The sequence below is a fragment of the Megalops cyprinoides genome, chromosome 2, assembly GCF_013368585.1.
Source record: "Megalops cyprinoides isolate fMegCyp1 chromosome 2, fMegCyp1.pri, whole genome shotgun sequence".
In the NCBI taxonomy this organism is placed as follows: Eukaryota; Metazoa; Chordata; class Actinopteri; order Elopiformes; family Megalopidae; genus Megalops; species Megalops cyprinoides.
In genome coordinates, this window is record NC_050584.1 from 2,417,265 (window position 1) to 2,440,885 (window position 23,621).

General features: G+C 43.3%; 1 protein-coding gene across 2 annotated transcripts in view; it reads right to left on the reverse strand.

Moving 5' to 3' along the window:
* The window catches only part of fryl (furry homolog, like), a 130,497-nt gene that overhangs the window by 100,785 nt on the left and 6,091 nt on the right, over nucleotides 1-23,621 (reverse strand). Inside the window, exon 2 of one of the 2 annotated variants that reach the window (XM_036522868.1) lies at nucleotides 6,098-6,164. The exons of the other annotated variant lie outside the window; for it this stretch is intronic. The gene's annotated coding sequence lies outside the window, so the exon portion shown is untranslated. The remainder of the gene's footprint in view (nucleotides 1-6,097; nucleotides 6,165-23,621) is intronic. 2 annotated transcript variants of the gene reach the window in all.

Consider the following 23,621-nt stretch of genomic DNA (forward strand, 5'->3'; position numbering starts at 1 on the left):
TCCTCCCTGTACTTCCTGCCTGCTCCGCTCGAGCTGCGAGAGTCTCAGCCCCCCGCCAAACTGTGGATTATGTGGTAAACATATGACATATTGCTTGGGAGGTGCTCTGAAAGCAAAAATGAAAGGGGCCACACAAGTGCAACGATTATCATCATGTAATTATTATAACATCATCTCATCTCAGTTATCAGTCAAGCACATACTGGCCATCACAGCCCTGGCCCAATCAGCAGCCAGGTCCCGTTGGCATACACAGCCCTGGCCCAATTGCCATCCAATGCATGAGACTCCCCAACACACAGAAGGCAACCAAGAGCAACCAATCCATAATGCCAACCTATAGGCAAACCTATACACACTCTGTATGAGCTACTAGTGTAAGGGACGAGCCTGTACCACAATCTCGCCAACAGCCGAACCCAGCATGAGAGGAAGAGGACGAGGACGAGGACAGCGCAGCAGAGCATGCCCTTTTTAGAGCAGCCACAGATCTGAAGCGTAGAGGGTTAATTGTGTAAGCGCACACAGACCATGCCGAGCAGCGGCACACTCTGTTCAGTGGGCTAAAGCTCTGACCCTGAGAGAGCGCCTTGCACACATTCGGCAGGGCTGCAGACGGAGCACGCTGCTAATGGTTGCCTGTATTGCAGCCACATAACAGCTGCTGCAAACTAGCCATCAGCTTTTCCCAGGGGTTGCTCCTTACCCTGCTGTAGTGTCCAGCACTGTACTGCTGCACCGCAACACTGTCTGCATTGCACTGAAATGCACCACTACACTGTCTGCGCTGCACTGAAATGCACCACTACACTGTCTGCACTGCACTGAAATGCACCACTACACTGTCTGCGCTGCACTGAAACGCACCACTACACTGTCTGCGCTGCACAGAAATGCACCACTACACTGTCTGCGCTGCACTGGGGGTGCAACGAATAATCGACGTAGTCGACTAAAATCGATGACCAGATTAGTTGCCGATGAATTTAATTGTCGATTAGTTGGTGACGTCATCATGTGTGTTTGTCGTGCTGACTCGGAATGCTCAGCCATGTAGCCTAAGCTACATTGCTTTACTGGAGTGAACAGTAGAGATGTAAACACCTTCACGACCAAAGACCTCAAAAGTGTGGCAGCATTTCACTCTTAACCCTTTCGCTCGTAACTTACTTTTTTATGCTATATAGCGCATATTACGTTACATGGTTCATTATGTTTCCATTAGCGTTATTAAGCTTCTCATAGTTTTCAGTTAGCATTTGCTATATTTTTTAATGTTAAATCGCTGTTCCACAAAGCTAGAATTTTTCCAGTCTAGTTTTCTAATCGCATCGGTTTCAGCATGTACGCGCTAAACGGCTAATCACACCGGTGTGACCGTATGCGCAAGAAGGTTGTGAACTGTAACATTTGCAAACCTGACCTTGCCCGGCATGGGAGCACATCAGTTATGCTCGAGCATCTGTAGAGGTGGCACGTTGCCCCTCTGGATGATGAAGACCTCGTCTCGTTAAGTTAGTTCGCGAGCTAGCATAACTAATGTTAATGTTAACAGCCATGTTACTTCATGTTATGAGTTGTAACGTTTTTTTAATTTGAAATACATTTTCTTTTGATCAATAAATTATTAATGACGTTGAATATACAGTGTAGCAAATAATAACCTATTATTCACAACGATCCTGTTCACATTCCAAATGTGCTCTGACTTTACAATGTTAAACCAGAGCTCGTTTGCTATTTAGAAATTCTCTGCTTAAACACTGCATCATTGTCATGGCGAAGTTTATGGCTGGAGATAGTGTTGCTGCCGAGTGCACAAGTTTAGAGAACACCGGAGAATTTGATACTTTCGAAATTGCGAAAGATTTCTACAACTCGTGTCTACGTGTGTGTGCCCAATGTGGGTTGCAATAGAATTAATTCGAACAAGTTATGGGTTTGTTGGATCTCATAATGCTACCATGGATGGCTTTCTTCAAAGGAAGCAGACTTGTACTCCCCAGCAAACTTGTAGCAGACTTGTACTCCTCTTTTAATGAATGGTTACTAGGACTAATTCAGTGAGGGCAGTTGCCAGGCAATGTGCTGGAGTGCCCCCAGGGTCCTGAGCTCTGCATCAGAGAGATCTGACCCATTTCGAGACAGGTGACCAACTGTGCTGTGCACCTGATATCACATCAAAGCTCAGAATACTCCTTCAGCTAAGTGATAAAAGGTTCAACTCACCACAGAGGAAACGTCAAGTTTCACAGTAATGCCACATACACACATATACACTGATGAGCCAAAACATTATGATCACCTGCCTAATATGCAGTTGGTCCTCCGTGTGCCGCCAAAACAGCACCGACCCACCGAGGCATGGACTCTACAAGACCCCTGAAGGTGTCCTGTGGTATCTGGCACCAAAACATTAGCAGGAGATCCTTTAAGTCCTGTAAGTTGCGAGGTGGAGCCGCCGTGGATCGGACTTGTTGGTCCAGCACTTCCAACAGATGCTTAATCGGATTGAGATCCGATTGAGCAACACCTTGAACACTTCATGTTCCTCAAACCATTCCCGAACAATGTGTGCAGTGTGGCAGGGCGCATTATCCTGCTGAAAGAGGCCACTGCCATCAGTGAATACCTTTGCCATGAAGGGGTGAACCTGGTCTGCAACGATGTTTAGGTAGGTGGCACGTGTTAAATTGACATCCACGTGAATGGCCGGACACAGGGTTTCCCAGCAGAACATTGCCCAGAGCATCACACTCCCTCCACCGGCTTGTTGTCTTCTCACAGTGCATCCTGGTGCCATCAGTTCCCCAGGTAAACGGCGCACACATACAAGGCCATCCACATGATCGAAAAGAAAACAGGACTCATCGGACCAGGTGACCTACTTCCACTTCTCCAAGGTCCAGCTCCGACGCTCGCACGCCCCTTGTAGGTGCTTTCGACGGTGGACAGGGGTCATCACGGGCACTCTGACCGGTCTGCGGCTACGCAGCCCCATAAGCAGCAGGGTGCGATGCACTGTGTGTTGTGACACATTCCTCCTGTAACCATTCAAATTTTCTGTGCCTTGTACCACAGTAGACCTTCTGTTGGTTTGGACCAGACGGGATAGCCTTCATTGCCCTCAGGCATCGATGAGCCTTGGACACCCAACACCCTGTCGCCGGTTTGTGGTTTGTCCCTCCTCAGACCACTGTCAGTAGGTACTCACCACTGCTGACCGGGAGCACCCCACAAGCCTTGCCGTTTTAGAGATGCTCTGACCCAGTCGTCTGGCCATAACAATTTGGCCCTTGGCAAAGTTGCTCAGGTCTTTACTCCTGCCCATTTCTCCTGCATCCAACACGTTGACTACGAGAACTGATTGTCTGCTTACCATCTAAGCTACACAGACCTTGACATGTGCCCTTGTTTGGAGATGATCAATGTTATTCGGTTCACCTGTGAGTGGTCATAGTGTTTTGGCTCATTAGTGTACGTGAGTGCATACACGCATGAACGAGCACACACATGCGCGCGCGCACGCACGCATGCACGCACACACTTACTTCATTAACACTGTAAGACAGTTCTGGACTTTCAGGTTCTACTCTGAGCTTCACACAGCGGGATGCAGAGAGGCCAGGCCAGCCCAGCGGGCCTCAGGTCCAGGAGAACACACTTTACAGTAAGAAGCGCATCTGTCTACACCCCTCCCGCCTCAGCAGCGTCCCGTGGGCTTATCCCTTCCTCTGGGAGGTGAACAATGGAACAGGTTCCGGCAGAGGAAGCCCACTCCCTTTCCAGACCTGCAACACTTCCACACAATCACAGAGCCTGGCCGCACACCAAACACCGCCCGCAGAAAGGCGCACATTTACTATAAAAGGCAACAGGCTTCCAGAGGCAACTGAGATGCCGGCATGGACACAGGTCCAGGATCAGCTTAGAGGGTCAAAGTCTGGACTCCCCGGCCAGAGCAACAGCCACAGACCATGAAAAATAACTGCAAACTGGCAGTCTAAAAATAACCAGCAGAAACTACGTGAGCACAACAGAAACCACACACACACACACACACAGACACACAACAGTAACAGCGCACACACAACATAAACTATGTATACTAATACATCTGGCCAAACCAGCTGGTGTAAAACAGCAAGACCACAAGCATACAAACACATCCAGCCACACAGCATACAGAGAAACGCATCTAGCCTCCAGCCACTTCAGGCTATGTCAGTCAATATGCTCTTCACTGCAAAGAAATGCCTGACATTCTGAACTGAGCTACAGCCAGACATCCACCAGCAGTCACCTCCTATCCCCACTGATCAGCACAAAGGCTTTCTGCCCATGTTGCCCAGTGGTTAAGCAACTGGCCTTTTAAACAGGACGGGTACAGGTTCAATTCCAGGGTGGAGCTCTGCTGTTTCAGCCTTGAGCCTATTTAACCTGAATCGCTACAGGACACGTTCAGCTGTGAAGCAGATTATCCAGACAGAGACCTGAATTGCTGACATTTTTCCATATCAATCTTTATACATTTAATATGTGAAAAATGGAAGCTGTACAAGCAATGCTGGACAAAGGCATGTTTTATTCGAACACATGATAATTAGGGATGTCCTGATCCCGATGCGAGTCATTTAATATTGAGTATCTGCCGGATACCGAGTCCTGATCCGATACTTGTATTTTCCTAGATAATACAGTTGCACAGTGCACACTTAAAGAACATTAAAGTTGTTAAAATCAATCCTATGTATATGCTTGACAACTGAATAGCTCTGCAATGCATTAAGAAAAATATTGCCTGCATCCAAGCTGTTCCTTAATGTTTTTTTTTTTTTACAAAATAAAGTAAACTAAAAATATTTTTATATGGCTCTTATCACAATTCCACTTAGTGCAGCACTGGTTTTCATTTGGTTTTTAACAAAAGAACCAAGTAGCCAAAACAAACTAATAGCTGTAGAGTAGAACTGTGTTGACCTGTTTGTTGTATTGTTAGAAACATTGGTTTGCTAATATTACAGTGTTGCACGGGTAAATTTTGTCTTTTTGTTCCATATGCTTACACAGATTTAAAAAAGAAAAAGAGAGCATCTTAAGACATGAATTTTCTTCTGCTTTATTAGTATCTTTCAGATGTTAGTATTTCGGTTTTAGATATGTATATTAATGAAACTGACATTAACAGTTGGTAAAGCTGTAGTTATTCGGAAACAATGTTCCATATTTTGCTGACCTGTCATGTTTTATTTGTTGTCCTACCTTGTGGACAAAAAATAAATTTGTCATTGTTTGACACATAGTCTCATGTCAGTATTCATATATAATTTGACGTGTGTGTGTGTGTGTGTGTGTGTGTGTGTGAGCCTGTGTCTATCGACTGATCTGTCTGTCATATATAATATATAATGGTATGGTTGGAAAATATATTTGTTTCATGCAACATATGAATTAACTTTGCACTAATTTATCAGACTTTTATAGCAAGTAGAGCAAGTTTCTAACAACTAACCCTGTGTCTGTTAAAATGAATCCCACCTATGGTGTATGTTGTAGCGTGGCATTTTACATGAACGGTAGGCGCTAGAAACAAAGTTCAAGTGTTCGTAGCAGAGATGTATATGTTGCTTATATAAAGCATGATTATTCCGGCTTAAATGTTTTTAAAATGATTTCTCAAAAAACCAAAATGTGTTAGGTTGTGCCCCGCTCTCTCGCACTCTCTATTGAACGCAGCTCTGTTACTACTGCCTGGAGAAATGCTCGCATTGCAGACATTACAAGTGGCTGTTGGACTGCTTTCGTTTTCCAATTTAAAATATTTCCACACTGCAGACATGTTAGCCACGTCCTGCCACAAGTTGTGCTCTCCGTTTAGGACACCTGTGTGGGCTTAGGTTCGTGCTCAAAGCCGATACCGATCGGTTAAACAATGCCTTGGTCGGCCCCGATACCGATCTTTGAGGACATTATTAATGATAACTATAAAAATAATATTACTATTCAATGTTCACAGCTTTTAAGAGAGCCAGAGGAATGGCAAGTGTTTCATTAATCATTCATACTGCTTTATTCAAGATGAAAACTCTTTACATACCATAGTTCCATAGAGAAGCGGTAACAGGCAGTCGGGTCCAAAACTCCAGAGACGTTTGTACAAGAATCTGCAACCAGACAACATTTTTCACATTACAATCGGCAATCAATCACTGAAAAGGACCGTGACCAATGAGCGAGAGGCTGAGCAGTCCCTGAGCGAGCAGGAGGGCACTCCCATTCACTGCCTGTTTGCTCTACGGCCTTGCGCAGCCACGGAGGGGCCAGAGGTCAGGTCATATGTTAACTTTTGCCCTCTCAGCTGACAGCCTCACAAAGGTGCTGTGACATCACATCGGTGTAAGCAGAATCCCCACTGCAATTGTGCATGAAGATTTACTGGATGGTCAACTTAAATGATTCATGTTTCCAACAACTCCGCAGGTCCGTCAGAGGCCCTCAGGAATTAGTGTGGAAAAACCGCAGGAAGCTCAACAGAGGCAGGTGTGCCTCTGAGACTGGCCACTTCATTGCCAAAGGAGGTTAGCGGGCAGGACACACCAAGCACGTGCAGGAACCAGCGTTAATTTCATTGATGAAAACTGTAATGAAAAATGTTCAACAAACCTTTATCCGCGACAAAAACGAGACACTAAAATTAAAATGCACCCTTGGATTTTGGTCCCTCATTTCAGTGCCACTTAAATGCCTGAGCACTGTCGACTGAAATATTTGCCCTCTGGTGTTCTGAAACTGATGTTACAGTAGGCTATTGTACCTGTTATTTAGTGTTAAATTATTGTAGTTGGGTTAAGTTGTATTTATTATGTGAATTTGTTACGTAAATTTAAGTGTTTTGTATTTATTTATACATTGAAGTATACTTTAAAGCACTGATTCTCATTCCTGCTCCTGGGGCCCCCCTGCTCTGCCTACCTGACTGAACTGATCAGTGGCACTTTTTGATTAGCTGGGCACACCTGATTTAATCCAGAGCATGCACAGTAATTTCAATCAGGTGTGTTTGGAGCAAGAATGGATAGAAGATATGCAGGACGGGGGGCTCCAGGAGTAGGATAGAGAAACACTGCTGTAAACTGTTAACAGTTAATATATTGTTCAATTTCAAGTTCAAACCTGCCTTAGCAATGAAAAAGCCGTTCTTTAATGTCGTCGACAGTCATTTTGTGCTTTTTTTTTTTTTTAACCCTTTTGCACATCGCACTGGTTTTAGCATATGCGCTAAATGGCTAATCACACCGGTGTGACTGTACGTGCGAAAGGGTTAAGAATCGTTTCAGGCGCTGTTTAGGCACCGGTACCGTTTTAAAAGTATCGCTTTAGCGCCAGTATTGGAAAAAACCAAACGATACCCAACCCTAACGATAATGTCAGAGACAGACGAATGGAGAAGCAATTTAGCTACCATATTTTTTAAATCAAATTACGTGCAGGCACTCACTTTACAAAATATGTGTGTACTGCATGCTTATGATTGGTTGATATACAGGTCCAGGTCGTGCTGCCCTGCCAATGGAACACTCGGAAGAAAAAAAAGAGCTCTGTTTAGGCTGTTTCAGGCGCTGTTTAGGCACCGGTACCGTTTTAAAAGTATCGCTTTAGCGCCAGTATTGGAAAAAACCAAACGATACCCAACCCTAACGATAATGTCAGAGACAGACGAATGGAGAAGCAATTTAGCTACCATATTTTTTAAATCAAATTACGTGCAGGCACTCACTTTACAAAATATGTGTGTACTGCATGCTTATGATTGGTTGATATACAGGTCCAGGTCGTGCTGCCCTGCCAATGGAACACTCGGAAGAAAAAAAAGAGCCGATTTATGGAGAAACTGTATCCATATCACTAGTGCTATTGACAATAAAACACAACACAGACCGTGCGGGTGATAGGGTAAGTTCTATAGCAGTCAAAATCAACTTGAACGCTTGACTGTTAGCTAAAAGCAGACGGGCATCTTTTCTTATTCACTCAACTTGTTACTGTTAATTGTGCATATTAGGCAAGTTGTTTGGGTACAGGATGAATGTTAACATTACATGAACAACCTACTAAGTCAATGTTCCTTGCCTCTTGGACTTCCTCTTACTTCCCCACTCTACAGCATAGATACAAAGAGTGTTCACTCTCGCTCTTGCCATTTGGTATTAGTAAGTTAGCAAGCTTATAACTAGGATATCCAGCAATGCTAGCGTTGTTCTGAGCTAGGTCCTACGCTGTAAGATAAAGTCAGTGGAAATATTGTCTTTTTTCACTGTGTCGTTAGGAACAGTATTGCAAATGAAGCGGTGGCCAATATGTGTTACTTGTTAGTATTTAGGTTAGCTTGCACTGCAATAGCGATCATTGGCGCTGTTTGTTTACAGGTCAGCTAGTGTACAGTGTCCTATTGTGCTTGTGTCATAGAAATATTGTAAATTCATAACCATTATTATAATCTTCGGTTGTTTTCATGTACCATGTAAATATTACGCTAGTTAAGTTTTATTACTGTGTCCGCTTCCACTCATGCTAATCCTAGTGTGAATGTGGTAACCGCAAGTGAGAAGCACCACTCTGATAATAGCCTGCTTGAGTTTTGCTCGACTCACTTCTGGGTTGAGACTACTGCTAATGCTATGTTCCAAATGCACAGTAACAATGCCCTTATCATTAAGTCTCGTGTCCCTTATTTGTGCAGCACTATAGTATGTCCTTGATGGTCATTTTTCACTACTATTTCAAACATATAAGTGACTTAATTATACTATATTTGCACTGACTTTGTCTTACATTGTGGGTAGGTTATATGCCCTGAGTCTACTGTACTTCACTGTAGTCGTTTTTATTTGTCATTTGCACTGCAATGATAAACAACCGAGTGCAAAAGAATATTCTTAAATTAAATAAATGTCAGATTTATTTGACAGCCAAAGAATAAGTCATATTCCTTCCACAGTGCAAAAGACACATATTACGTCTTTATACAGCATACACTGCATGACACAACCTTTGTGGATGTTACTGTATTATTAAATGCATCAAGTTTAGGCTACAGCTAGGAGTCCCTGGCCCTGAGAAGAAAACCTAAGGGCATGTAGCTGTGTGTTTGATGAAAGGTCACTATAATGATTTAATTAAAAAAAATGATTAAAATGTGACAAAAATGCATTTGCCTAAAACGAGACTAAATCTTCTATAGTTTTTGTCGACTAAAACTAATAATTTGAAAGACTAAAATGTGACAAAACTAATATGTCAAAAGACTAAGACTAAGACTAAATCAAAGTCAGATGCCAAAATTAACACTGGCAGGTGCAACAGAATGCGACAGAATCAGCCAATGAGGTGCTTTCCCTATGGGAATGTGACCCACTGCATGGTTATAAGTCAGGGAAGGTGAGCGTGTCGGCGAGTCAGATTGTAGCGCTGTAGTCTGGAGGCTGCTGAGGTAAGGCAGCAGTTGGAGGGTGATTTCACAGGCCGTCAGTGACTATTGGTTTAATGCACTGATTCTCATTCCTGCTCCTGGGGCCCCCCTGCTCTGCACGTTTTCCATCTTTCCCTGCTCTACCTACCTGACTAAACTCATCAGTGGCACTTTTGATTAGCTGGGCACACTTGATGTAATCAAGAGCACGCACACTAATTTCAATCAGGTGTGTTTGGAGCAAGGATAGATGGAAGATATGCAGGACAGGGGGGCTCCAGGAGTAGGATTGAGAAACACTTAATGAATGCAGGCAGGGGTTTGACACAGTGCACGACTCCTTTAGGAGCAGCACAGGTGATGCCGCTCAACCCCGTCGGCCTCCAGGCCAAAAAAGTGTCCCCCTCGGTAGGCAGATGCACTGGAGGCAAGTACACACAGATACCAACGCTAAAGTAAAACCGAGAGAGAAACAGACCAGCGAGCTGAGCACAGATCACGGATCATGTGAACAGATCAGCAAGTCAAAGCTGCAGAACTGGGGGCCCCCGCCCCACCGCGAGTCACACCACAGACACATTCTTCAGTGTATTCCCAGAAGAGCAACACAAACACACAAAAATAAAACATCTCACGCTTTCAATTTCCCTTTCACACCTTGGGTTCTCTCTGCCTGCCCAGTGAGTATGTGTCCTTGTGCAACTCTCTCGGCAGCCTGCACTCAGCAAACTGAGATGCACAGACGGTGCTGCAGACTTCACTATGCAGACTGGCCTGCTCGGAACAAGCTGCAGACTGCACTAGGAAGACCAGGGGCCTCCAACACATCGCTCACGAGCTACCGGTAGCTCGTTGCCCGTTTCTGAGTATCTCGCCAAAAGGTTCAAAGATTATATACAAAAAAATCCGACAACAAATAAATGCAACCTGGAAACCTCTTCCCATTTCAGTCCAATCAAATACACAGATGTCCCACCCCCCTCCAACACAAAAGGGTATCAGCTGTCAATCAAATAAGTTAGGCTACTCAAGTTTGCCAACACGTCATCACGTCAGTTACACTGTAGGCTAGCTACTGAAGTAGCTACTGGGCTAAAGCAAGGAGTTCAGTGGTGTTAGCAAACCGGTTTAGCTTATAAAATAGCCAGATTTATGATGAACAAAGTGGCCAGGCCAAAAAAAAAAAAACATGCTACTTCCATGAAGACTGGGAACGTGAGGTTTTTTTCCACAAATGGGAAGGACAGGTGTGTGTGCTTCATCTGTGGTACCAGCGTTTCAGTCAGGAAAAGATGCAGCGTTCAGCGCCAATTCAGGGACATTCTTAACGTGAAAAGGCTTAACATGGCTTAATGTTCCAAAACAGCGATCAATGATCACCAAATTTCTCTTGGACATGTCTTGTCATAAACACTTCCACCTGTCAAAAAATCAAAACCGAAATCCTATGAGTATGGACGTTATCATACTTTAAGTGTTTTCCTCTCTATTGACGCCCATTATAAGGAAAAGTGTTAACATGGCTTAATATTCCAAAATAGCATCCAATGATCACCAAATTTGTATAGAAGAACACATTTGCAGACTGGAGCAGCTCCGGTGAGCGAGCGGAATTCTGTTTCGAAGACAAGGCAGCAGATATTGCCGAAGTTGTAATAAACATCACAATCCTCTACGCTGAAGTTGCAAAAACACCACAATCTGATGATCTATTTCTGTGATGACAAGTAGTGGTGTAACGGATCGTAGTTGATCCGTGATCCGTACAGATCACCCCCCACGCTTCGGCACGCATGTGAACCGCGGATTAATTGCAAAGTACTGTATTTCACACTATTCACTGCCGCTGTTACTTTTTAAAGTAATAATTCCCTAAATCTTGATGCAGAGTTGCAGTGAAAAGATACAAGTGCCATTTTAAAAACCAGCAACCTTACTTAACAGAAGCATTGCGAAGATGAAGGCTGCTTCTGAAATCACTCACTCAGTCACTCTCTCACTATTCACAGTCATACAATAAATTAACAATTTTCTGGATATAGTTGATATATGTTTACAAGTTTATTCGAACATTTGTATGAACACCTTTGTGTCTAACTGTGCCAGCTAGCTAGCTAGCTGACTAGCTAGTTGCAACTGACATTAACCTGCTAGCTAGATAATAATAATAATAATAATAATAATAATAATAATAATAACCTTAATAATAAACTAACTTAATGAAAGAACTAGCACCCAGCTTCATCTGGTCAAATTAGTTGAAACTAATGTTAGCAAGCTAGCTGGCAGTTAAGTCCAACGATCAAGTGTAAAATGTATATATATGCACTATATAGTGAATAGGGAGCGATTTCGGACACAGCTGAAGAACAGCAGAACAAGCTGGAAATTATAAGGTTTAGTATAATTACATTGAATAATTTAAGCGATATATGTGCACACATACCAATCATAGGTCATAGGCTGAATTATAAAAGCCAGAAGTGGTACTATATGAAGAGCCATTTGGGAGCTGGAAGAGCCGGCTCTCATTGCTGAGCTGAGCCCACTAAAAAGAGCCGGAATTCCCATCACTAGTTCCTACACCGCAATGGAAATCATGGCTACTGCAAAAGCAAAAGTTCCTTGCTTTAAGTGTTCTTTAAGTTCTTAGTTAATCTAAGTAATTAATGGAAAGCAAAGTTATATTTGTCTCTTCCCCCCCCTTCTTTTCTTTTGGTGATCCGAAAAATGATCCGATCCGTGACTCAAAAACCGAGGTACGATCCGAACCGTGAGTTTTGTGATCCGTTGCACCCCTGATGACAAGCATGCCCAGTTTCCCCAGTTACACTGAAAATGCCCGAATAATGCACTTTATTGCAGTGATATACAGTCAACTATAACAAGATAGTTTATTTATGTATTGATAGCTATATCTTTGAGTAACGTTGGTGCCAGTGCAACTGGAACTTATTTTAGCTACCATACTGCGTACGTTACATTACTCGCCCATATGAGTTGGTGTTTCTACATGTTACAGGTAGGTGATGGTCATAATAATGTAAGCTAATGTTGGGTCTTGTAGAGCTAACCTGAATGCGATAGGGAACATCAACAAGTTCATTTGTTGATCCATAAATTAGTCAGCTGACTAGCAAAAAAATTGATAGGCTATAACGTTATTTCTTGCATGTCACTTACCAGGGCCGGTCATACTATCAGTCTCAACCCACAACTACTAGTAATGTTACTAATGTGTGTCCTGAAGCGGTCTCTGACTCGGTTTCTTGTAGAGAGGTGCTGGATATTGTTGCTCGAGACTTAGATGGAACTGCATCTAAGGCCCGTGTTACCCTTACGTGGACTGCATAGATGGTGTACAGTTGTCAGAGTCAAACAGTCACTTCTATTGCTTATTGTACATACTAGTATTGTACATACTGGGTGCTATATCGACTGAAGGTATATCGATATATTTTTTCTAACAAGATATAAGGTGAGACAATACCGTTTATATCGATAGTTTGATGTTGCGTTATGTAACCTGTTTTTTCTGTAAAGCCGTGCCAGTGTTTGCATCTCTCCTCTCTCACACTCTCCGCGCAGCCCCGCCCCCACTCTCCCTCTGCATCTGCGCGCAAACCCAGTGTTCTGTCGATTTGTCCTAGCTTATCGAAATCTCCTACCGTAGCGTAGATTGATAGTCATAGCTATTGATCTTTGCCACCCTATCGGAAAATACTACCGCAAGTAGGTTGTGATACCTTAGAAGCCAAAAAAGGTTGGTAATTCTTTACCTTTTCAGAAAATGGTTCTAAGCTAATTACACTATTGTTTTCATTAATTCATCCAACGGCAATTTCGAAAATGCTGTCAAGTAAATTTTAATAGGCATAGCCTACTTACAATTTATCCATCACATAAACTGTATGGATTTCGACAGTTGTTTACATGCTGACATGTAAATTTGTAGTCTAGTTTGTCCATCAACACACTAATCAATACCAACGTAAAACTGTAAGTAGCATATTTTGATATTCTAAATCTTATCAGAAAAGACTACCAGAATATAACTATAGAACGTTCTGATAGTCTGAATTACCTTATCAGAAAGTGCTACCAACATAAACCTATTTTTATTTAATATAGGCTATTCATTTTATATATTTTTTCATTTACATATTGACATATTGTGCAGCTGTATATTTTCAAACACGGTAGGCCTGTTTTTTTTTTTTGCTGATGTTTACATTTTTAAACAGCTGTGTGTTTTGTTAAGCAGGAGAGAAAAAACTAACTGTTATTGTTGTTGAAAACAACTGAAGAAGCATTCTTAGACATAGCCTATATTAAATAAAAATAGGCCTATTTATTTTATATAATTTTTCATTTACAAGTCTTACAGCTGTATATTTTCAAAAGGGAGGGAAACCCTGTCTTTGCATTTTATTTTGATCAGTCTGTTTTCATAAAAGTGCTTGTGACATCTCACATGTGGCTTTGTCTTAAAACGGAACTTTTAGCCCACTTCATTGGAAATACCGTGATATATATCATGTATTGCCATTCAGCCTAAAAATACAGAGATATGATTTGTGGTCCATATCGCCCAGCCCTAGTACATTTTCAGCTATAGTAATCATTAGTAATGAAGTAGCCTAGTTTTGAAGGACAGGCTCCCTGCTATCACATGTTGTTAATATATAACATCGGCCCTGAAAAAGCCGTCTCACTGGAGAGCACGCTGAGCAACTCTGCTTTCTGCAGCACGGTCTGGTGCTGCTGAATTGGGACTACTAATTCAGACTCAAATTTCAGTAAAAAATTAAGTTTTATTTATTTTTAATTTATTTACTTTACTTAACTTCGGGGAGCTGTTTTGTTTATTTATTTATTGAAATTTTCAGTTGAATTTATAAGAAATGCTGCTGGGAGCTCCCTGCACTTTTTCTTTGAAGATAATGTTGAAATGTTCTCTTTTAATTAAACATATGCTTAAAGGCATTTCAACGAAGTTTTATTTTGGAGTTTGTTTGTGTTATTCTAAAGTTTGACATCGAGATTTTCATTTTTACTGCAAATGTGTATCGGTTCCAAATATCGGTTATCGGTCTCCTTGATTAATAATAATTTGTATCAGCTCTGAAAAAACCATATCGGTTGAGCCCTAGCATAGATGGCTTGACCCCACACAGCATCATGGTGAGAGCCCAGCCGAAGCAGAACAGAGGCGGGCGTGTCCCTCTTACTGCTCCACTGCACAGCACTCTGCCCCGCCTGTCCTCAAACCTGCAACCTCCTGACCAGAGGCCCAGCAATGAAAATCCTTACCCTGGCTCGCTCTGCCTTTGTCATATGAAAGGTGACGTGACAGTCTGTTTCCTGAACCTCACCTCAGAGACGTGACTGGTTCTCGTTCTCTCTCTCTCGTTCTCTCTCTCTCTCACACACACACACACACACACACACACACACACACACACACACAGGACTGCCTGGCTCTTTTAGTCGTGACACCATCAGGGGTTCCAGAGGAGAGAGCGCACTGAGAGAAACTACACTTTCAAGCCAACCAACAGCAGCACTGACACCATCATGAGAGAAACCACCCACTGTCCAGTATAGGGCTCCAGACTAACTTTTTCCACTAGCAGCACTGTGAAGCACTTACTGAAAACTTTAGGACCACCAGCACAAAATTTAGGTGCACCACTTAAATTGACATGCAATGCAACAACATTCATATTTTTTCCATCTTAACTGTTTAACTGATAAATGCTTTGGTAATAAATTGTTATTTCTGTAAATTGTCTATGTGCTGTTTTATTTTAAAGGAAAAAGTCACAAAGTGAAATAATGCTTTAAGAGAAAAAAATCATTAAGTTAAATGGTGCTTTTTTAAACAAATAATACATTTATAGATGTAAACACAGGGCTCCAGACTAACTTTTCCACTGGTAGCACTGGTGCTACCAACTTTCTCAGTTGGTCCCACCAGGACATGATTTGGTCACACCTTTTATTGTTACAGCATGGTATTAATAAATGACCCTGCATGCTGATGAATAGTTGTCTTAATTTTCATACCCTCGTTCTGCATCAATGTAAAGATTGACAGCGACTCAAGACTTGATATCTGCAAAATATTTTAATCTGAACATTAAGTTTCCCTGGTACCGCAACCATGGGTACCGCGTTAGCCATTGTGGTTGAAAGTAGTACTGCTTCTTCACTGGTTCAGTCGGTCTCTCCCTGCCTGCACCTGCACTCTCATCATCAGTTGTGTCTGAGTCGGGACCTCTCGTTGGCTCTCCCTCTCCACCAGCCTCCTCCTCTCTCTCCTCATTTTGGTTTTTAACCCTTTCGCGCGTACACAATCTAATCTACACCGGTGTGATTAGAACAGAGGAGCTAATTAGTGAAGTCACCTTGTTTCATCATCAGTGCGCGTGTACAGGCAGGGAGAGACCGACTGAGCCAGTGAAGAAGGAAAAAGTACTGTTTTCAACTACAATGGCTAACGCAGTACCTGTGCCGGAGGGGCACCAAAACAGCCTAATGATCATCACGCACTCGCACGAACGCATCGACGTGAAATTTTAACTCGCACACTCTCAAAAAAACGGTCGCATATGAGGGCATATTTGCAAGTCGCACTGGTGCCAAGTTATAAAAACTAGTCACACTGTCTCCAAAAATGGAGTGCAGTCTGTAGCCCTGCAATAGGGCTCTATGGCAGACAGAGGCTTTCCTTCCTGCCTCAGACAAACATCCCCACAAGCAGAAGGGACAGAGGGACAGACAGGACTGCACAGAGAACATCATCAGGCCCACATAATGCACGCAGTCAAACCTAATGCCATTTCAGCAGCCTGAAAACACTAAGGCATGAGGAGTGACAAAAAACACAGCATGCGTTTGCCTATCAGTCTGCCTGTGTGTGTGTGTGTGTGTGTGTGTGTGTGCGCGTGTGTGCGTGTGTCTGTATGCGTGCGCACAAGGCTTCATGCCTCCACATGCATCCTCAAGTCAGCATGCCAGTGCAGACTTGCTGACCTTTTTGTTATGTGGATGGGCTGACATTGTGGACTCAGGGAACATGATGCCATCCCACTGACATAACGATCAGCGAAACTGCAGTAGTGCCGATGCAGAAAAAAAGGAGGCCTGCTGGCCCGCGGGCCGGGCGTTCACACAGAGCTCCAATCACAGCGTGCCGTTTCAGGAGGAGGGGTTTGTGGGGTGACCTGTGCCTATGAATCACACTACTTTCACTGGTGGCCACTCGTCACTGTAATACACTGTCTCACATGCACCCTCGCTCTTAATTAAATTCATTAATGTAATACACCTCAAAGCAAAAATTTACATACAACCTAACACTCTTCTTTCATTCTTGCCGATTCACTATCCCAAACTTAAATGCACACTTGCAATAATATAATTTGCACAAAAAAGGCAGATATTTTCTATAACTGTCACATGGATGGTGTATGAACGGGACTTTAACAAACAACCGCAGACCATTTGAGGAGGCTTAACAGCAGCTTACAGTACAGTATTCTGCGTTTGCAGACTGCAGTGCGTTGAATGGCAGTATTATACGGAGCTCTTGGGCCAAACCCTCGGCGTGTGAAGCTTTCGGCAGTGGTTTTTCAGCGGTCTGAAGCGTCCGACACACAGCACGTAATCCCTGCACTCTCCTGACGCGGTAATCCCCTAAACCGCTTTCTGTAGACGCTACCTCCACTTCCACAGCAGTTCACACAACGCGCGCACTTCTCATGAGAACATCTGCTCTCAACACCCGTGACCCTGTGACCTTTACACAGGTAGTGCCTGTAGGGTTCATCGGTCACTCCCAAACTCAGAGCCTGGGGACACTTTTCCCAAAACTGGGAGCAGGGCGTTTTCTTTGCTGAAGCCTGCCTCACGCTTCAATTACCCAGCGCTCTCTGCAGCCAAGAATAACGTGCTTCCACAAGGTGCAATTACAGGCTATTTCCAGCCGGCCTGCCCTGACAGCTCTGCGCGGACATGCAGCAGGGTGGGGCCAGGCGCGGGGGCGTGCCGGGTGCACGTTGGGGCCTGCCTGTTTAATGCCCGCCATGCATCGGCAGCGGCCTCTCAGAGCACGAGTCATGCGGGTCGCCCGCCGCAGGCCTCCAGCACAGGTACGCAGGCAGAGAGGGGCTACGCTGGCACGCTGGTCTATCACAGGTGCACTGAGCTGAGGGGGGCGTGCAGTGCAGGTAAATGGGGGGTGGGGCTATAGGGAGAGCATGGGCAGAGCATAGTTCCAGTCAGGTGGTTGAACAGGGGGTAAAGGTTAATAGGGTGGGAAGAGGAGGAAGCAGCACACCAGGAAGAAGAGCAGCACAGTAAAACATTAACACACACACTGCACTCCTGTGCCTGTCCCAAGACCACATCACTCCCCTAATACGCTGCAGGCCAAGCGCAACCAATCAGATCAGCTCCCCCTTTACAGACAAATCAGGGAGTCTTCAGCGTTCATACATCATTTAAACAGGCTGATCACTTGATTTTAACTACCATCAATTAACTTTGAAAACATCAGAACATATCTGTGATGTTTTATCAAAGGACTATTCATGGAAACTTAATACCAATTTGTTACTCATTATTCTGCTTATGTTAGAGACATTAAATTATTAATTTTCACAAGGCAATTCGGATTATTTTGTTTTTATCACCTCACATGTAACTAGACCATGTTTCTAGGTATGCAAAAATTAATACTTCCCCTTTACATGACAAAAAATGACAACCTATTTTTCCTGAGTAAATGAGCAGCGCAGTGCTCGGCTCTTACGGAGAACTCTACACCAGCACATTCAACACTGGACACGGCACTGGCAGGGAAACACACTCTGCAGTCAGACAGCTTTCCCGTTTATCACAGAGAACTCAACAGGTAAACCAGCTCTCAGAGAAAAGCTAAAGATTAATAGGATGGCTGAGGTCTCGGTGCCAAACAGACAGCCCTGATCTCCTGATAAGAAAGGGAAAACAGTCTCCAAGGGGCCAAACCAAGACAATCCTCTGTCCCAATTTGACCCAAATCTACATTTAGCACTCGTGCAGCAATCTTTTCCCAGAACGACCTCAGGGGTGGGGCTGAAAGCATTACAACATCTGCCAGCAAAACAAGCCAATGAGAGAGATCGAAACAATACTGCTGGGTCAAATCAGTGAATCACTGACGGTACGTGGTAGTGCCACTCAGTGTGGGGTTCCTGCTAGGGGTCGACCGATACGATAATCATTAATCTGTGACAAAAAGAGGACGATAAAAGCAAATATTGGCCTGAAATATTGGTTAACATATTTTTTTCCAGTGTGAAAAGAAATAGGTTGTGACAACATGGACTTAATTACAAATCCTCTTTACTTAGTCATATGTTTTCAGGCATAAAGTTAAATAAAGAGCCAAAAGATCAAATGAAAATTCTCTTAAAGATAAAAACAAACTGAAAATTGCAGTAACTAAAATGATTACCTGTGAGGGTCACATTTGAGCTGCAGCGTGTGTGCGAAGGTGTGCACGTTCGAATGAAGCGGTGTAGGAGAGAGAGACAGGGCCTACTAAAAGGGAGCTAATATTGACGTTGCGGGTAAATTTATCTATGGTTACCTTATTTTGGCTACGCAACAGATGCCTACCACCATTTCAAAAGCATTCAATTATCGGACGAACGATAATCATTGTGTAAGAAATAAAACAGTTGATACATCATTTGGACAGCATTTTCATAATAAAGTATGAAATATCAAACTTTAAAACTAGCCTGTGCGTCCAAGCTTTTTCTGAAGCTGCGGGGAGATTCTAGGAGCCCATTTGCTCATAAGTCATTTATGTGAAAAATGGACGGCTCATACAAAAGTAGGGTACTGTGTGGAAGGACTGTGATAAAGTTAGCGAAAATACTGTGAAGTGCAAACTGTGTGCTGCAAATTTTTTATTCTAATAACTCGACTTCCATGATGATGATGACGCCAAATGAAGAAACATCAAAGCGGCAAACAGGTATTTTCAGCTTTGCCGTGATGTTCCGTGCCGTGCAACCGCAACCGAGCTGAAGTTTAATTTCGTGAACGGCTGCTTAAATGACGACTAATTTAGAAGGGCTGTGCTTTAGGGTAAATTTCTTAATTTTCTAAATTTTTAGGGTTCATTTGAAAGAAAAAAATATACATTACTATTTGTTAAGTGTGCAGTGTCAAACTGTTGCAACTTATAGCATAAGTGCACCAACTAGTCCTTATTACAATTTCTTTTATATGCCAAGCTTGTTTTTTTAGCTTAAGCGTAGACTACTTATACGGATTCAAAAAGGTCCAATTAGCCTAGCGCAATTTGGGTAATGGCATGGTTTGAGCACAACGACCCTTTTACTGGATACTTACCTTTTTCCTTGTTTCCAGCAGATAACGTTGTCTGTCTCTGCCAATGAGGGAATTTTGTGGAAAGAATGCTAGCCAAACCAATTGCATTTTTTTCTGACAGAGGAGATGCGTCGGGATAGTACACGCATTGCTTTTAAAAGGTTTTCTATTGGGAATTTAGATTTTTAAAAAAAATATACCGATGACCAATAATCGAATATTTGGAAATATCGGCCCCGATTATCTAACGATCAGATAATCAGTCAACCCCTAGTTCCTGCAGCCTCAGTCTCCCATCTCTAGTATCTGCTGGACTGAACAAGAACATGGATCCACAGTGAAGCTCTGTGACATAAGCAACCCGTTTGCAAGCCCAAACGAGGCTCTATGTTATGACAGCAGCAGAAAAAGGATCCTGGGAACCCAAAGAATGCAGCTCTTCTCTGAGTAAGTATGGCCAGTTATCAGACGCCTGTGACAGCATCTCCTTTTCTGCACTGAACATAACCGTCTCCGCAGTGTAAGGGGTGAAGGAAATCAAAGGGGCAGAAATAGGAAGGAAAGGACCCGCTCCTGACTAGCAGCAGGGCAGTACCGAAACACCCCTGTGAGACAGAGCGGGTCGCCCGAGTCTGCCTGCTGTCCGTAACCATGGCACATGAAAAAGGGTCCAGACTTGGTCCGGAATGGCTGACGCTGTGCCGCTAAACGCACTGCTGGGTCGCACAGGGCCTCTGCGCTGCAACCTGCACAGCCTTCATGTAGAGAGCTGTGCAAACCGCATTCTCGCGCGAGGCTAATCTAATCTACGCTCTAACAAAACGATGAGGCCAGCCTGACCGCACAGTGAACGGGTCAAGCACAACGTGGAGAAGGCGCTGATGGAGCTGAGAGCTGATAGACTTGGGTTCGAGACAGGCCCATACGCTGATGCAGGGTCCATATGGTCCAGACTCCCGCCATGTCAGACCCTACAGCTACCTCAGCCACAGAAATTTGTCAAACCCACCAGACACACTCATCATCTGCTACATATCCACTTCCACAAGCACACGTCACCCCACACACACACACACACACACACACACACACTGCACAATTTGCACAAACATGCTTAACTCCACACACATATGAGAGCTAAACACATTAACCTACAAACATCTATACATACACTCATTCCTCCACAAAAACAGAGACACACACACATCTATACAAAATGTACAAGTTATACACACAAAGCATATACTTAATATCCTCTTTCTCTCTCTCTCTTGCACACACACGCCCACACACTCACAGAGAAAAATAAGCCATCCCTTCAGCACCACCATGGCATGAGCAGTCCTGTGGCATCATGGTTACAGAATAGAGCCCGACCTATGAATCGCCGTGCCGATATTATCGGCCAATATGAGCTAATTGCAATCAAATCGTTATGAACGTTTATAACGGCCGATAAATGACAATTAAAAAAAGAAACGGAGAGACGGAAGATGGATCCTACAACCATGTTATGAGTGTTGTCGTTACGTAGTTTGTCCACCAGAGGGCACACTGCAACTCCACTGTTTTCAACACACGGGGTTGGAATGCCACAAATCACAACAATCTGCTGATGCAAGCAGAGTAGCACACGATGGAGATCTTCTGTGTTCATGGTAAATTGATAATTGTCACGTGAAATATATTACTTAAATAATAATAAATATACCCAATCACCTCTCCTCTTAGCCTAAGTAAGCCTGACAACAGTCATGTCAGCCATGCCTGGTTTTGCTGCAGTAACGTGAAAGCAGGCACCGTCAGTCAAACATCAAAATTACATTTAACGTACCAGTAGTTGAGCTGTTGACAAACTTGATTGTAGGTTTATTTATGAAACAGTGTGGCAGTTCTAGCGAGTAAGCAAACAACGGTCCTATCATTTCTCCCTCGTCACTTCTAAAAATTAGGTTACCCACAAAGCTAGCTAATGCCATGTTTATCAATGGAAGACCGCTAACGTTAATGAGCGGTTAAACTATAGCGTTTAACTTATTCTGCCTCAATGAAGCAATGGTAAATATACCTGCAACTTGCATGTCTGTAGTAGTTACAGTCAGTGCATTGGAAATTATTAACCCTTTCACGCGTACGGTCACACCAGTGTGATTAGCCGTTTAGCGCGTATGCTAAAACTGGTGCGATTAGAACACGAGATTTTAGCTTTGAGGAAACAGCGATTTAACTCACTATATAAATATATATTTATAAATATAAATAAAATATGTACATTTATAAATATAGCAAAAGCTAACCAATAACTAGGAGAAGCTTAATAACACTAATGAAAACATACCAAACCATGCAAGGTAACACGTGCACTAGAAATAAGTTACGTGCAAAAGGGTTAAACCAGAGGGGACACGTAAATAAACGTGAGTTGAACAAGTATCTAACATGGCTTGTTAGCCAAAGAAAGTTATCTAGCTTCTCTTTCAAACATGTGGTGTGAAATCCCAAAGTCGCAAGTCCTCCTTGCAGACAGTCATGTAGTATTAGGGTGTACTCACACTAGGCAATCCGTATCGTGCCCGAGCACGTTTGACCCCCAATGTCCAGTTAGTTCGTGTGATCGCTCCGTACCGTGCCCGGGCCTGCTTGAAGAGGTGGGCTCGGGCACGGTTCAGTTGGACTCGGGCACGGTACGCATCAGTGTGATCGCTAACCGTGCCCGAGCATGGAACTCGAACAAGACGTCAATAACGCGACTGCCCCATTTAAAAAATATATCCGTTATAGCAGCAGTTAGCTGGATATCTGTTAGTTACACGGCCAGTCATAATTCATTTAAACCATCATTTGATTAGCCAGCTGACTTCCTTAAATATAACAAGCTGGTTACCTCCAAAATTCAACTGGTTAGTTCTGTAGATCTATACCTAAAAATAACTCTGTGGATCTCCACATTAGCTTGATTACCAGCAAGCAAAATAAAACTAACCATACTTTACACGGCAATGTACACATTGCTGTTGTTAGGGGCTTAGTCAGAGTATCACAAAGGAAGCAGCCAACCTGTTCAAGTAGCTAGTCTTCAACAATCGTTCAGATAGGTAGCCTGTTAGCTAACTAGCTATGTTTGTCAAATCTATCACTCGATAGCTATACGTTAGCTCCCCAGCCAGTTAGCATCGATTATACAACGCAGCGATTTTCAAGCTGCAATTCACCTTCATCAATAAGGTGAGAACCAGACCCGTTATTAACCCAAATAATCTCGAATGAATTGAAAAGTGTAGGCTACTATCCAAGCAGTAATGGAAGATGCTTGTTGTTGTAATGATGACAGTAGCGCATACACAAGTAGTAGCCCTAACTGGTTAACATTAGCTAACATTATTGTGATTAGGTTACTGTAATCTGACACAAAATATTGGTATGTCCCTTAGCATAATGACTGAAACGTCAGCTGCCTCCGTAAAAATCTTCTTATACGTGTAGCACGATTAAATGAAAATTGCTGCACTGCATAATCGATAAATCTATAAGGCATGTGAGAGGGCCGTGTGTCACTCCAAATAAGCCACAAAGTAAGTACAATCATGAACTCCATTGTACTGTGCGAGAGCACTTTTGTTCAACACAAAAAGTTGCATCGTGATGACGTAAGCGTGCTCGGGCCTGGAACGTTAAGCGCAATGTGAGCACAGGCCAGCGGGGGAGTGGGGAGGGGGAACAATCGTGCTCGGGCACGGTAGAAGGCAACCGGGCCTAGTGT